The sequence below is a fragment of the Bicyclus anynana genome, chromosome 13 (genome assembly GCF_947172395.1).
Source record: "Bicyclus anynana chromosome 13, ilBicAnyn1.1, whole genome shotgun sequence".
NCBI classification, from domain to species: Eukaryota; Metazoa; Arthropoda; class Insecta; order Lepidoptera; family Nymphalidae; genus Bicyclus; species Bicyclus anynana.
The window spans coordinates 11950402-11968332 of NC_069095.1; the positions used below are offsets into that span (position 1 = coordinate 11950402).

Sequence of the window (17931 nt, forward strand, 5' to 3'; positions counted from 1 at the left end):
CGCTTTAGACCATCGATTCCCAAAGTGGTGGACCCCAGGGTTCTACTAAAAATGAGGTTTCACGATACGTATGCGGGGGTCCAGGAAGATTTATCTCATTTTTCATACCGAATGGGGTGAGTTTACTAAATAAAATAATTTGTGAATTGATTGCTTCATTGTGCTGTGAGTAGCTATCAAAAATTAAAGTCGGCTGAGATAACTCACAGCACTTCAATTAATTAACTAAATATGTAATCAATTCTCACTATTTTTTTTTCATGGTAGCTGCAACGAAAATTTCCATAGGCGAATATACATTTTTTGTCGAGTTTTAGATAGAAATTTCCCAGAGAGTCCACCAGAACCTGTTAAATTAAAAAGTGGGCTATGAGAAAAAGACCCTTATTGCGTGTCTGTATTTCCTGCCAGATATAATTTTGAATAACTTCATTGCAAGAGGCAAGGAGGCAAGTGGTGAATTGGCATTTTCTAGACAAGCGCGCTCCATGTTAGAAGATTATTTGCTTTCCATCATAGAGCATAATTTGTATTCTTTTAACTACTTATATTGTTTTTCAATTTGCATTTGCTTTTTTTAATAAAATGATGAAGCAAGAAATACATACTTACTACAATACGTTGAAACTATCAATGTCAAAAATGCATAGATAAAACACACAAATTGCAGAGTTAGTTAATTATCAAATACCAAAGACAATACGTATATTGTCTTAGTAAGTGGGCATGGAATAAGTAGGTTAATCCAAAAGGGCTTTTAACAATCCCAGACAATTTGGCTTCTCTTCTTGAGACAAATTTCTGTGAAGACATAAAAGGTCATTCACGTCAGTCAATTGTCTAATTTATAGAAACGACCGAAGGGACCATAATGTAGGGTGACCAAACATCTAGATTTTGTTGTCTTTTCCTATTTTATTTTACTACCAATATAAGGAATATAATGTATTATTTAGAGTAGAATGATCATTAAAGGTTAATATATTGTTTAAGATAATGAAATAGACAGTGAACAGACAGTACTAAGAATAAATTAATTAAAACCCCTATCGTCTAAATGTACGAGCTAAGATCCAAGTGTTATAGAAGATACCCTTAGAGCGACTTTCATCTATTAGATTCAGACAGAGCTTTTGGGTTTGCCAAAGCCACACAAAGATGCTACTGCACTTTTCAAAGAGCTTCTGGCAAATACACAATTAAAAAAAAACAGAGATTAATGTTAAGTCTTGGCTGGTTTTAAGTCACTGAATTATATGGTGACTCTACGCTGAGAGGACAAATTGATGTTGACCCTGCATGCCGGAATAATTGTCAGTTAGTTACTTTTAACTGAGCTTACTCGCTGTTAAATGTAAAGCGTTTAGTAGGAATTGAGTTCTGTTAATTGGATGACTATTATTGTGTTAACTCTTCGTGACTAAACTGAAGTTAGGGTTTGTTAGTTTAATCTAAGCAAGTATTAATTTTGGGCTGTCATTGTAAATAGACATTAGTTGGTGATTTAACAACTTTTGAATAATTAGTAACTCTATAAAGCATAAAAATACTACCTAAAGAGCTGCTTAAAGATTTTCAGAATTTGTATAATTTGCTAATTCAACAAAAAGACGTATAAGTCAAACCTTACATTAGGTTAAAGTTTATATTACGCGCTACAGTTATTACACCATCTGATAGAATCTGGTAAGTCCAATATTCGGAGTAATACTTATAAACCGTTGTCTGAAAAAAGATTTCAGTAGTAATATTAACAACCCATATTTGCTCGTTGTTAAGCACGAATCTTCTCTCAGAATGAGAGGGGTTAGGTTAATTGCCCACCACGCTGGTGGCCAAATGCGGATTAGCAGACTACTTCACACACGTAAATAAATCTCAGGTATGCAGGTTTCCTCACGATAGTTTTCCTCAACCGTAACTCACGGTTTAACTCAAAAGTCACGGCTCTTAATAAAGATTTACTACTAATGAAACCTTGTTTACCTTATATTTTATCCACACATCTAATTGAAACAGAATGTTGGATTTAAGGTCTATATCAGCTACGATGGTAGATGGTGCATCAAAGAATTGGGGGATAGCTGCATCGGGATATTACTAAGACATCTAGATCATCAAAATACCTAAAACTCGTAACCTGTTTAAAATTAACATTAACCAATATGATTAATATATTTATATATTTAGCATAACACAAAGATACATGAACGACTAAACTCTTGACTGTCGGAATATTCTCACAAACATAACGAATCGCTTATTTATATTTTTGTTTTTACTTTTAAACTTATCACAAAATGTCAAAATGAATTCAGTTGAAGACAAAAGTGATTTTAAACGATTGCCATCTAGTTTTTTGTCATCCCTTTGACTACAAATGCCTGCCTATTGTAAACAAATCGGTTTCGCTCTGTAACGCTCGCCGCTGACTCGGTGTCGGGTTTTACGCTCGTTCTTCGAAAGCTGCACAAATATTCATTGAAACCTGAGCTTTGCAGTGAGTAAGCGTGCAGCGATATGACTGCGGCGTATTACGACTTGAATTACGACATTTTTTTGAAAACATACAAGTTTGGAATACTAATGATGAATTGTACAAGATTTGCAAGGCTATATTTCATGCATTCGACACATTACATGACGCAATTCTTTAGATAAATCATCTATTCTCAATGTAATTTATGGTAATTCTTTTTCATTGTAGAACAAAGCGATGTAATTTTTATTTATGATGTTATTTGCTAAAAGATCAAAAGTATCCTTGAGTACATTCCCGAGAGCAGTTTTAGGTCTCTTATCGAAAGAGTGCTGAAGAGTCTGAATATAAGTAAAAAGTAATAAATCTTGAGGCTAAAGGTAAGAATCAGTAGGTTTACCTGTTAATGATGTTGTTAGATTCTCAAAACATAATGTACACTGGTTAAGACAAAATATTATTTATTACAAATATAAATTAAGTTATATTTCGTAGCATATTATTTAAAATTATTTAGGTATGTCTATTTAGTAATTATAAAGAAAAATATCGCAGAATGCATTGAAAATGGTTATAGCAACGAAATAATTTGCTCTACTTGCAAAATACATTTGAAATGACCGTAAACATACGATCATTATTTGTTCACATCTGTTGAGCAAGCTACACTCGCAACTTCCTCTGCTTGTCTCGAACATGTGTGAGATTAACGTCAGTTTAATAGACTGTGGCATTGAGCTGAATGGAATCGATGATTATCAGGATACCTAATTACTTACCATCAACCGGTCTGGGTCTACACAATTAACAAGTTAAGCTCTTTATTATGGTTAGACGTGTTTTGCAAATTAGATCAATGATTGCTTTGAATTTCAAGATGCTCAATGATGATCAAGAAATACAAGTTTCAAGTAAAAATAAATCTTGTAAAAATTGTGAAGTTATCTGAAATGTTATTTTGGGATTACAATTTTAAGTTTTTTTACATAAAACAATTAAAAATAAAATCAAGATCCAAAACTTTATTGAATAAAAGAAACAAAATCCACAGTAAGTAAAATAAAATTATAAAATATCTCTAAGCATCATTCTCATTCATCATTCATCATTAAATGTTTGTTTTCGCGGATTTAAGGTATCTGTAATTATTTTGATAATATAAATTATCACATGAATACGTTGTTTTATGACGCTTGACTTTTAAACAAACAGACGTATTTTAATTTTTTTAGATATTATGATGTCTATAAAAGTAATGCTAGTCAAAAGCTTCCCATAGTCAGTTGTCTGTACCAACATAACGGTAATCAAAACGTGACTTCTGCATGAGATGCTATCTTGTTTAGCCGGCGACCTAATACCGGAATAATTACCACTATGTCGATGGAAAAATATGTTTCCGTACAAAGAATTCCGCAAGTAGTAACGCCATTTTTAATACCCAGTGTATAGCCTAGATTTTTTAATGATTGACTTTCACATTAATAAAAATTTTAATAAAAAAAATACAACCGACTTCAAAACCTAAAAATGTACCCGCTAAACTAAAAAGCGAAAAATAACATCATAATATGTTCTACCTGCTGATCAGTATGAAGGCGGTGCTAAGCCGGTGATGTATTAATTCAAGCCATGTGAGAATATCTTATAGATTTAGATTTTGCAGACTGTTGTTTCATGTGGTCCTGTCAGAAATGGCTTTAATTAAGACAACACCGGCTAAGCACCGCCTTCATACTGATCAGCAGGTAGAACATATTATGATGTTATTTTTCGCTTTTTAGTTTAGCGGGTACATTTTTAGGTTTTGAAGTCGGTTGTATTTTTTTTATTAAAATTTTTATTATTTTTCCATTTTTAGTGTAAAATTTCATCTCAAACGAATACATCAGACCCCTAATGACAGTCACAACCCATCTTGGTACAAAATTCTCAGCAATACAAATTAATCAAGCCCAAGCACAAGGTAGCTACCGTAAACCGTTAAGGAGTTCCCTTAATTGACCTTGGTCTTCATCATCAGACCCCTAATAACAGACACAACTCATATAGGTAGATAGTTCTCAGCAATACGAATTAATCAAGGCCAAACACAAGGTAGTTACTGTAAACTGTTAAGGAGTTCCCTTAATTGTCCTTGGTCTTCATCACCAAACCCCTAAATGACAGTCACAACCTATCTATGTGGAAAGTTCTCATTAATACAAATTAATCAAGCCCAAACACAAGGTAACTGCTGTGAATCGCCGAGGAGTTCCCTCGTCTGTTTTATGGCTCCATCATCAGATCGACTTTAAACCTTCATGAAATTGTAGTGCTTAAAAGTACTAAATGGAAAAGTATACAAACACACTAGACACCCATATAATTTTCGAAAGTTCCCCTCAATTTCTCCAGGATTCCATCATTAGATCTTGACATGATGGCAATGGGACCAAATGGGGACTATACCGTTTCAAACAAAAAAAGAATTTTTGAAATCGGTCCAGGCGTCTTTGAGTAATCGGTGTACATACATAAAAAAAAAAAAAAAAAAAAATACCGACCGAATTGAGAACCTCCTCCTTTTTGAAGTCGGTTAAAAACATATTTATCCAATAACAACTTGTGGTAACCATAATAATTAGTAAATAGCAAGTTAAGAATATTATAATTTAATTATTCGTAGTTTGAGAAAAGCTGTTTAGTATGAACCTAGCTACTATATTAAATCTAAAAAATGCAAATAGATAGGTATAAAAAATTCGTAAATTCAATCATATTTATCCATATGCCTGATGCGACCGACCATACAAATTAATAGTACATCTGTGCAAAACATTGGGAATCAAAACCCGTAAACTGTTAGGTTTAACAATATTTACAACTGACATGATCGCACAATAATCATTTAATTTTATTACCACAAACATTGATATAAACAGAGAACCTTTATAAGGACCAGAGGCAAAAAGGTCTCAATAAGACATAACTAAAGTCGTTATACTGAAAGCAACTGTATAGAATAACCGCAACCATTCATAAGTGTGTATGAGCGAGATGCAAATGGACTAATCTTTACGTGTTAGAGTGAGAGAAGTATTGCATTCCGACGGGCCGGGCGCACGGTCTCATGCGCCTATGCAACGCGGAGTTGCTAGCCTGCGACCTTTTAACCTCCCTTGAAGTTGAAGGTTAAATAAAATATTAAAACACCCCGAAGAAGGTACGCTACGTACAACACTAATAACTTGTTACTGAATAGCAGAACCCCGCGGTTTACTTGTGTAGTTCCGATTCCCGTGAGAATAAGGTGATAAAATACAGCCTATGTCTGTATGTAGCCTATATATGTATGAAGCATATGCCTCATTATGTAGCTCTCCATTATCAATATATTTTTTCAAATAGATTTAATAATTTTCTAGTTTCTTCGTTACATAACAAATACAAATCTGAACTTAATATAATATTAGGCTAAATTAAAATATTTCAATGAAGGTATGCTACGTATCAAACTGATAACTTTGCTTATGAGTAACTAGTAAAACTCCGCGGTTTCACCTGCGTAAGAATATGGGGACAAAGTGTAGCCTATGCGCTTCCTCATAATGTAGTTTTCCATTGGTGAAACATTTTTTTTAATCGGTACAGTAGTTTCTGAGCCTATTCAAACAAGGAATAAATATTGTATTAAAGAATAATTCCCCAAGATAAATTAACAAGTTAGTAATATTTTGTCGTAAAAGTGTATTGGATTCTTTAAATTGAAGCCACTTTTTCGGGTGAATAGAAAAAAGCTGGTATTATTTCGTCTCAGCTGCGTCTGCGCCGCTCACTGCTTCGCTCGCTCCGCTTGTGGTTGTGTTGTGTCAATCGCGTACGCGCATCGAATCGAAGCGGGCGTGCGTCACGCATTGCAGCCACAATACATCGGCGTTATGACGAACGATCCAAAACTATCCCCAATTCCATAACCAAATTTATGGTGTTTGTACTACAAAGTGACGTCATAGCCGAAACGAAATCTGTGTACTGGTGAAGTGTTGTGTTTTGATTTTTAAAGTGAGAACCACCGAGGGTACTTTCACTGGACTGAAAGTTTTTAAAATATTCATTCGGAGTTTCTTATTGTAAGGATGTCACAGGAATGCGGACTATGTTGAGGTAAGTCATGAAGGTTCAATAAAAAATTGTCACCTTATATGATAGAGACTGTAGAGATCGATTGTCGTCGTGTACGTTATGGATGTCATTGTTTTAATGTGGCATACATTCTTATCCTACTTTTGAGAGAAAACAATTTTACTTGTATTAATTTTGGGTCATAGGCACTTCGTCTTGACCCTTTAAGGACCAGATTTTTTTTTGTGAATGACAAACAGTACCATTTCAAGGTATACCTATTTGAAACTTGTTCAGTGAATCGTTATAATTCGATAAATGTAAAATCGTCTAAGCTTAGATCTAAAAGATTTAAGATTTGGATTACATAATTTGAATTTTTAAACTTTCTCGCTAATGCAAAAAGCCACTGAAAGGATATGGAGATTCCGAAGTTTTTAAATTTAAGAGATTGTTTTCAATAAAACCAAAATACATATACCTACATTATAAAGGGTAAGGTATAAAAAATCACAATCGAGATCAATGAATAGCCTTTTTCTGCAGTACCAAGGTTAAGTAAGTTAGTAGCCAAGTAAAATGTACACGAGAACATTATATACATTCTCTATATGTATATCTTAAGCAACGGTACAGATATCTACTAATCTAACCATTGATGTATTCATGACATCAATGTTTCTTATTAACAACAGTTCCCACGTTTGATTACCCGTTGGGTCAGCTTAAGTTCAGCTTACCGCTATGGTAGGTGCGTAAGAGTTAATCTTAGACCTGTACAGGTATACCATCAAATCATTTAATAACTCCAGGATTATTTAGGATCCCATCTTAAATCTGCAATCCGAGCGAAAGATCTGTTTGATGCTGTCGTACCCAATCTTGTCAAAGGCCTTTCCCATAGTTAGAACGGAAAGGGGAATTAATCATGTTTGAAAAATGGCTATTTTTAATAATATTTATGTTACACATAAATTACTTATTAGGTAACACAATGTGGAAAAATGTTTTTTACAAAATTCGGGTGTGTAACAAGATAAAGTTTTTAATTTGTTTTATTTAGATACACATTTAGTAACATACCTACCTAAGTAATTGGGAAGTTCATATAACAATGTAATTTTCAACAGGAAAATTGCACGTCTAAAACTAAAATTAACATTAAAGTTACAAATCATAGTAACACACAATAACAACCTAATTACCTATTTACCTCATCTCTTAATTACAAGTACAAAAAATGAACAAATGAAAAGTGATTTACCATAAATGGCTCGAAGTGAAGATTCTTCTTTAGAAACCGATCGTGTAATAATTACATGGTTTTATGAAGTCAGTGAAAAATCACGAATCATTAATATCGCTCGCAACTGTGCAACGAGACGCGTAAATCTAGTTTTTCTTCTGCACAACAATGTACCTATCAGTTATGTACAGAAAGTATACAATAGATAAGCGCTATTATAGTAAAATATAAACAATCACGGGGAACATTGTGACAAAAATAACTTTCCCTTTTTTAGTGAAATATATTATTATCTTTAAATAATATTAAATATATATATATTTTTTTATAATATGAATAGTAATAGAATTAATTAGCTCTATCTTTTTAACATGATCAATTTTAACCATTCCCTACTAACGGAGCAATTACTCCGGGCAGTGGTGAGCACTTCATAGAAACAAAAATGTACTGCCTGCTTTACGAACAAGAATTTAAGAAGGAATTAATCTCAATTTTGTATAATTTGTAGCGCTTATCCTAGTTATAAACCTCGTGCGCGCCATTGAGTCCGAATTATTAGTGGACACGACAATAGTCCAACGGGAAAACCAAAGATTTCTTGACTTTGAGTCTGTCCTCTCAACCGTAGAGCTATTGACGCATTCATTTTATATTATTTTGTAGAAAATGATAGTCTTATTTATTATTATGTATATTATATGTATATTATATATATATATATTTAAGTATATATTTAGTATTTAATTTAATAATAATTAATGTGTACAATTTTAGTGCCCCACAAGCATTAAATTTATTGAATCACTCACACATAATATAGTAAAACGGTGGAAATTGCAATTGTTTTTGATTGATTTGATTTTTATCGCGCTTAGACTGACAGACGCACTCCTTTTATATGTAAATAATACGATTACGAGTATGTAGTGATAAGTAGATATATTATCATCATAACAATATCTAATTAAAATATTGACCGTAACTGGAAGCTTTTATATTGAGAGTAGCATTTCCGTTTCCGTCGATTTCATACCAGTTTTCGTACTTTTATTGACGTCACGTCTGGCTATGTGGCGCCACCTGGCGGTGTCGGGCTCGGGAAGTTTCGTAAATCGCTGAGCGCGACTTTAGCTCATTGGCGTTTTGTTTACCGTCGAAGCAACATCTTGCAATCAGTTGGTACCCGACATTGCAAGATAAAGTGTAATAAGTGAAGTGAATTCGCTGTGAGTACTTTATATTTTATTACGTTGTAATTATTACGTTGTTACATACAACGTTAATGTAATTAACGTTAAATTATGTAAAATTTCAAATTTCATTTGAAAATAGTACGTGATCATTATTTTAACGGTTTTTCCGTTCGGATCACTACTTCATGTGTTTGAAAGTCTTGCTTTTTTGCAAATGTTTTCGTACTTGCATGTATATAATAATATTTTCTTTGTAGTGATTTTTCAACAGTTAAAATAGTATTAAAAGTGGCGGGGCCCAGCGGGCTTCCTAAAAATGTGAACTCAGAAACGTGAACGTTCTAGCAATAGACTGTTGTCTAACATATATACTACAAAACGAACGCGTGGCCAGTGGCTTTCGTTTCAAAGGAGTACATAAATTACGAATGCTCGAGGACAAGTTAGACAAAGAGTTTTTGGAAGTTACTCAACCATATTGTTACTTCAATTCAAACCGGCATTGAAAAAAGGTTCACAAATCCCGCCAGAATTTAGCACAGAAATTTTGATTAGATGTAAATTACTGGCCTTATAAATCGCCACCCCACGCAGGGGCAAGGCGTAGACACTGTTAACGTCGCTGGACACACTTGCAGTCAAATATAGGTCTAATAGATTACCGCCCCTCGCGGGGGCAAGGTATACACAGTTTTTTAACGTTCCTGGACGTATTTGCAAAACCAACTTACTGAGTAAGGTATAGAAAGTTTAGATATTCCTAGACGTATTTGCACAGTCAAATACCGGACTAATAGATTACCGCCCCTCATGGGGACGAGGTTATAGAAAGTGTTACAATTCCTAGACGTATTTCCAGTCAAATACTGAGGATCGCCGCCCCTCGCAAGGGCAAGGCACGAATAGTGTTGAAATTTCATCACGTAGAACACACAACACGGAATATACATACAATGCGCAAACGCTCATGCACAGTCATGCTTGCATGATAATTACAACCCACCCTCGCGGGGTGTTTATCTCTTTATATAAATTATTCAAATACCGGTGTCCTTGATCGCCACCATCGCGGGCGTATGCATGAAGAGTAATGTTCCATCGCGTGGAACATACAACACGGAATATACATATCTGTAATGCGCACACGTTCATGCACAGCCTTGCTTGCATGATCAATACAATCCACCCTCGCGGGGTGTTTATCAACGATGTATGGATACGAATATCTTATCTATCTATATAAATTATTCAAATACCCGTGTCGATGTCGTGTGTGTGATCGCCACCCCTCGCGAGGGGAATGCATGAAAAATGTTAAGATTCCATCGCTTGGAACACTTGCGCCGCCTTGCTTGTATGATCATTATAATCCACTCTCGCGGGGTGTTTATCAGCAATGTACAAGAGACTAATGTCCTAAAGCCCTTGCAGGCTGACTCACTATCTTTTACGTTTGCTAGTTGACATATACAAAATTGAGTTTCTATGTAAAAATGTCATTTATTGCTTACTCGTGAATATCCCACAGTAGGTAAATTATATTTTTCCGATTGATATAGGTTGATAATAAAGACCAAAATAGTGAAAACCTACTAGATTTGTAACCAATGGGGGAATCAATTACTTTGTAACAATGGCGTAAAAATCTGATGAACGAAAGCGTCAGATTAATCATCATGCGTGCATGCATGCATTAAAGCGTCATGTACATTTTGGTATAGAGGTTAAAGGCAGGAAACTTATTTTTCCGAATACATCAAAATTTTCTAAAGGTATTACTGGATGTATACAGTTTATTATTTGCAAAATTTATAACCATACTTCAGGTTTCATAAAACTTAGAAACAAACGAAAAGGTAAAACATATTATGATACCCTCCGTCACCTAGCAAATGTAGAAAAACGCATAAGCGGTAACATAAAAATTTCTATTAAAACAAAGGATTCTAAATGAATTCTTTTTCAGGGGCTCGAGGCCCATCAAGGGTATTATGTATGCTTTAAAGTTTAATGCATCCAGAAAACCTAAAGTATTTTGAGATAGACTTCATTTCAAGCGGTCTTTTTAGCCACCTTTTCACCACTTTTTTCAATGGGAGAAAATGGTGGCACCAGAAACGTACAGAGGTTATCTCCTACCGTTCTCTCGAATAACCTCGTGTTTTTCTTAATCTATATGGAACGTCGTTCCACACTCCTGTTTTGGAAGAAATATCAACAATTGTCTACTTTATGAAATACAAAGGATCATAAAAGCACCATGCTCTGTTGTTAATACTGAAGCCGGACCAATATTTAACCTCATTTCCACTTGCTAAATACGCACAGCATCAAAAACTCAGTTTGAAGAATAGACACAAGCCTACTTGCATGTGTATGTAATAAAATCCCAAAGGTGCTTCCTACGTTTTGTATACAGGGAATTGTTGGACATTACTTCCTTGTCATTTGAACTATGCATGTCTCTTTCTCAAATACTTTCTCAATGCTATCGAATTCACAGAATGTTTTGTAAGAGATATGTAGAATTAAGAATCGACAATTTTATCATTTACTAAGGAAATAATACGAAGCGTAGATGTAGACTATATCGAAAACTTGCCCGTTACCATTGAATGAATGAATGACCTTGTTTAATATAATCAGACTGCTAGCTACCTACTTCACTGACACCCTCAGCCAGTGTTTTTGTTAGTAGCAGACGCCTTTGACCACGCTTGGGCAGCGTTACTAAACATTCACCCTCTGAGGTATTCATGGTCACGAGAGGAATAGCTACTGCATTCCAATAAAAAGAAAATGTATGTCATACTACTCGTATATGCCCCTAGAATCAAGCTCACCTCCTAAGCAACATTCAATTGGACAAAATGACTGCCGTTACATATTACGGAGGAAAAGAGAAATGAGTTTAAATATAGAATATAACAGTTAAAATTGCAAAATCTTTATGTCTAGTAACCTTAATTAGACTATCACTAAGTTCACAACAGTACACAATAGTATACGCGGCAGGAACAACAAGCATGCAAAGCACATGTTATACAACATCGCCATCTTCCATACTCGGCGCTTTCATTACTGTAGCATAGAAAAAGTGATTGTGAAATAGGCTATGTCGGTGACTGATCTATTCTGATCTGACTCATTAAATAAGGTACACGTAGTCCATGATTACTTGTACATATGCCGAGATGTAACTTACGCTCAAGTTGTTTTATACGATGTGTACAGTGTGTATAGGGAATTTCCCACTTGCTTTATGGTATCGCCACCACTTACACTGATTCTCAGAGAATCATCAGAATCGGTTGACAGGAATATATTTAATAGCCTTGATAAGAGTAAGTCTTATGTCATTTGGATCTCAGATTCCGAGTGCTAGCAGTACCGATAATTCTATAGAATGAAGACAAATTTATTATAATCACGACAACGGACTTAGCAGTTACAAAACTGTTAGAGGTAGTCTTCAAGAAATATGGGAAAACCTGAAATTATTTTTAATTTCCTGTCAAAATTTAAAAATCGGCTTGTGTAGTGTTTGTCTAAAAGTAAAAGTTTTAGTACATTATATGACCTAATGTCTAAGAACTGACCCAGTTTAAGTTTCTTGAATCTTCAAGTAACCTACTTAAGAAATCAATAACTTTGCAAAGCATATCCTTAAATTCATGCCAAATTGTTAAGAAAGCCTAAAAATTCCATGCCACCAGTTTGGAATGTCAGTAACTTCTTAATAAGTTATTTTTTCAATAGTTATATTTTTGTAGGTACACTCTGAAAGGCGTGTATATGACCTAACATTACTTATTATAGGGATAACATAGTATAAAATCTGATGATTTTATTTAATTGTGGCCGCAATTTGGCTCAAAATCCGATAGAAGTATTTACTCTGGCTGGAAATTATTTGTAAATAAAATAATCACTATCATAATTTTTCTTTAGGAAATAATAAGTCTATTTCATTATTAAATAAAATAACTATCCACTACGACTAAATGCAGTAAGAATTAATATTAATTTCTTTGTAATATTTTTTTTTTTTTTTTTTAAAAACCGCCTCGCATATGGTTATAGCAGAATGAGTGAACGTCACGTAAGAAATCTTTATAACGACTATATCGGTCAGCAGTGTTTTTCCTAAATAATTTAGTGTGAATATAAATTATATGATGAAATCCCTAAAATTAAAAGTATTGAACTCCAATCCAAAAAATGTATGGTATGTTTTTAGTTCATTGATTTATTTTTGAATGTGTTGAGAGTTGGAGTCGCGAGATGAACGAAAACACGTTAAGCACTGCTAACTTTTCTATTTATTAATATTTGTAAAATATAGTAAATGGCTGATGACATATTATGACACTTGAATGTCAAAGAGTTGACAGTTTGAATAAATAATATCCACAGACAATAGATACTTATTACTGGCTACCATTGTACCGTAGACATGTATTTTTGCAACATTCCAACAAAATGGAATATTGTATTATGCACAGACACAGTAAGTCAAACTTCGTTACTAGCTTGTTCTCTAAATAAAGCCTAATCGAATTAGAGATAATATTGTTATAAAAAGTTTTATTTTAATAATCACATTGGCGAAATAATACCATAATGTGGCGTCACCAGGCGAAAACAAACAGGCTCTCAATATAAAAGCTTCCAGTTACGGTCAATATTTTAATAGCAGCGTTTTACCTGAAATAAAACGCATATTAAAATACTTACCTCACTGGAAGCTTTAAGTAATTCCTGCCTGGTGATATATTGAGCCAATGAGCTAAAGTCGCGCTCAGCGATTTACGAAACTTCCCGAGCCCGACACCGCCAGGTGGCGCCACATAGCCAGACGTGACGTCAATAAAAGTACGAAAACTGGTATGAAATCGACGGAAACGGAAATGCTACTCTCAATATAAAAGCTTCCAGTGAGGTAAGTATTTTAATATGCGTTTTATTTCAGGTAAAACGCTGCTATTTTATTCCCTATTGTATTCTTTCTTAACATGTTCGTATTTTGTGGGTTGATTTAAAAAAAAAAATAAATAAAAAAAAAAAATATAACCAAAATTTAAAAAAAAAAAATTATTTTATAATTAAATAACTAAAAGAACTAAAAAAGTAAAAAAAAACTTTAACTAGTTTCAAACCAAAGGTCCTGGATGTGTCCGCAAAAATTTAAAACTTTCAAACACCCTACATATTTTATATGATAAATTATTACTTTTTTATTTTGATTATTTTTTTGTATCATGAATAATTTAGTTTTTGGAAATTATTTAAAAATAAATATGTATTTGCGTGGACTTATTTATTTAATGCGGTTGACTTTACCATGTTGTTTATAGTTCATCATATATGTTATCTCGCATAAATTGTTAACTCTATATCACCTCAGTGATCTGTGTATTTGCTCTCATATTTATATCGTAGATAAAGTTATTATCTGATATAGACCTGTGTTAGGTATCTCTGTGTTTTTTCCCCTGTAGTGCTAAGCAAACATTGGCCTGTGAAAATGTACTTAATCTGTATGACATGAATAAAACCAACAGTGGCTTATAAAGATATTCGTCAAGGTGTATTTTTACTGACAATCACGTTAACAAAATACATCGATGTGCAGAAGATATAATCATCACTATCAACCCATATTCGGCTTACTTTTGAGCACGAGTCTCCGCTCAGAATGAGAGGAGTTACGCCAATAGCTACCCCATGCTACCCCACTACCCCATGGCGGATTGACAGACTACACTCTCGTAGAGAATTAACAAAATTCTCGAGTAAGCAGGTTGTTTTTCGTCACGATGTTTTTCCTACACCGTTACCTGATATTTAATTTCTTAAAGACCACATAACTGAGGTTGGAGGTGCCTACCCCGGACCGTATTCGAACCTACACCCTCCGGACCCTTCTACAATCGGAAGCAGAGGTCATATACCTAAAGAAACTTAATAGAACGGTAGCCTGATACACTCCATTTTATGAAGGACCACTAGCTATGCCCCGCAGTTTTACTCGCGTAAAATTATCGCGTATAAATATAGTCTAATGTTAGCCTATAGCCTTCCTCAATTAATGGACTGTCCAACACTGACAGAAATTTTCAGACAGACAGAAAAATGTATGGGAATGACATTTGCTATCGAGAGGTCACGTGATCAAGAGCTGTCATTCCCATACATCTTTCTAGTTTTCGAAGCGTTTGCGATCGTAGAAAGAGAATCGACGTGCCACTTGGCTATAGTGGCAGGTTTGGTTTCAGGTCAGTAACTAGCCGACGCCCCGTGGTTTCATCCACGTATTTCCCTATATGAAATATAGCCCATGACACTTACAAATAAGGCGGCTTTCTAGTAGTAAACGAATTTTCAAAATCGGTTCAGTGGATTCAGAGATTAACCTACAATACCACAAACTTTACTTCTTTAGTATAGAAAATATAGATAAAATGTAATAAAAGCTCTTTTAAAATCAATTTCTGATAATAACAAAAAATCAAAATCGATTAATGCAAATAATACGTATCAAACGGCGTGTGTTTCCTGTATAAAATATCAATGGCTGACCCCAAGGTTAAGAATGTCGATAGATCGTGACTTACAATTCGAAATTATACTTATTGCATGTGACGTAACGTAACGTACGAAATGCTTTGAATTGATTGGATAAATATTTGGGTTGGAGAAAAAGAAATCCGTTTTTTGAATGGTTGTGTTGAAAACCTAGTGATCGATATGTCGAGTAAGTCGTAAAAAATCGATCAAACAATTTTAGATTTATGCAGTAAAACGAAAGTTAAAATTTTATTGTCCATTTCACTCTTGTTTGTTGTTGAGATAAAGGGATGTTAATGAATGCGGATGCGGATTGGCTAACTATTTACACGTTGAGAAAATTCTCTCATGCTTTTCCTTCATCGTAAGAGACATTATATTTAATTTTTTAAAATGTACATGACTGAAAGTTGGTCATGTCCTGGACCGGATTTGAAGGCAGAGATCTTTTATTCACTGGGCTCTACTAGTAAAAATGTTTAAACAATTTCAATTAACAAAACAAAACAAAAGCATTATCCGTCGAAGAACAAATAAAACGTGCGACTTTAACACTTGCAAACGATAAATAAACTTTAACAAAGTGGTTTGTAGGAGTTTTTTGTCTCACGCTGGGAAGGGAACCATTCGCCGCCATGTGGTACAGACGTGTCGAGAACCGATGATAGATGAATACTCTCAAATGAGTTTAGGATTTAGGAAACTCATTTCGACACTTCCGCGGTTATTTACTGCTCTAAACCGTGGTCTGGCTTTTGAAGTTCGTTAAATACTTACATTTCATTGTCCGTCTATTTAAATAGCCCTGAACAATGATTATTTAATACGATAGATATGTTACGTGCCTACAAAATCACGGCAAAAAGTGATCCGAATTTAGTAACTTACCTACATTAAACATATATTTATGTATATATTATATTTTTTACATTTCCTAAACACACAACTCGACATTGTAGACAATATTTAGTAATAAGCGACTAAATAAACTTGAGAGCCGCGATAGCCAAGTGGATATGATCTCTGCCTCCGATTCCGGAGGGTGTGGGTGCGAATCCGGTCCGGAGCATGCATCTCCATCTTTTCAGTTGTGTGCTTTTTAAGAAATTAATTATCACGTGTCTCAAACGGTAAAGTAAAGCATCGTGAGGAAACCTGCATACCAGAGAATTATCTTAATTCTCTGCGTGTGTGAAGTCTGTCAATCCGCATTGGGCCAGCGTGGTGGACTATTGGCCTAACCCCTCTCATTCTGAGAGGAGACTCGAGCTCAGCAGTGAGCCGAATATGGGTTGATAATAATGATGATGATTCACTACGAGTATTGATCGTTATCAAATCAATCACGATAGTTACCTTAACCCTAAACCTTTTAGGGACATAACGATAGTTCATTGTTAAAGACAAATACCACATACCATAGTCATCATCATCGCTGTGTAGAGTCGAGGAAATGGTGTCACGAGTGACGTCACCAAGTCCTTGTTGTGCACAATGATGCCACGAAAATGCATGGGAATCGAACGTAATGACTTGTACCTGTATGTAATTACATGCAACTCATTCATTATCACTATGTTACATTGTACAAAGCGCAGTGTTGGTCGACCCCCCACCAGGTGGACTGACGACATCAAGCGAGTCGCAGGTATTCGCTGGATGCAGGCGGCTCAGTAACGTGATGTTTGGAAGTCCCTACAAAAGGCCTATGTCCTGCAGTGGACGTCCATCGGCTGACATGATGATGTTATATTGTCGCGAAGCTGAAGTGGCAATGGACAGGGCACGTAGTTCGAAGAGCCGATGGTCGTTGGAGTCCTAAGGTGTTGGAATGGCGAGCCCGCACCGGAAAGCGCAGTGTTGGTCGACCCCTACTAGCTGGAACGAAGACATGGGTTGCAGGGAGCCGCTGGATGCTGGCTCGAGACCGTTTTGTTTGGAAATCCATGCAAGAGGCTCATGTCCAGCTGTGGAGGTTCATCGGCTTATAATGATAATGATGTTACAGTTCTTCACGCGCATTTCTATATTTGTTTGTTTGTAGTAGGTAAATAAGCTCCGAAAATACTAGAACTGTAGTAATCATTCCTTCACCAGTGGAATAACATTTGACAAAAAAAAAACATTTTAAAAGTAGTGTCTCACAGTTATATTGATTTTTTAAACGACACCTATGTATATGACAGAATACATATTTTTTTATAGTAATTACTATTTTAACATATGGTCGAAATTTTCTTAGAAGTCTTATGAACAAAACAAACCCGTCTTGTCACTAAAATCACATATTTCACTTACGTTATACATAATTTCTAAAGAACAAAGTGTCTAAATCC

At 34.8% G+C, this 17931-nt stretch overlaps 1 protein-coding gene across 5 annotated transcripts in view; it reads left to right on the top strand.

Moving 5' to 3' along the window:
• Positions 1 to 17931, top strand: part of LOC112051719 (uncharacterized) — a 101959-nt gene that overhangs the window by 48528 nt on the left and 35500 nt on the right. The window contains exon 1 of one of the 5 annotated variants that reach the window (XM_024090497.2): positions 6323 to 6625. The exons of the other annotated variants lie outside the window; for them this stretch is intronic. The gene's annotated coding sequence lies outside the window, so the exon portion shown is untranslated. Of the gene's footprint in view, positions 1 to 6322; positions 6626 to 17931 lie in introns of those variants that run through there. 5 annotated transcript variants of the gene reach the window in all.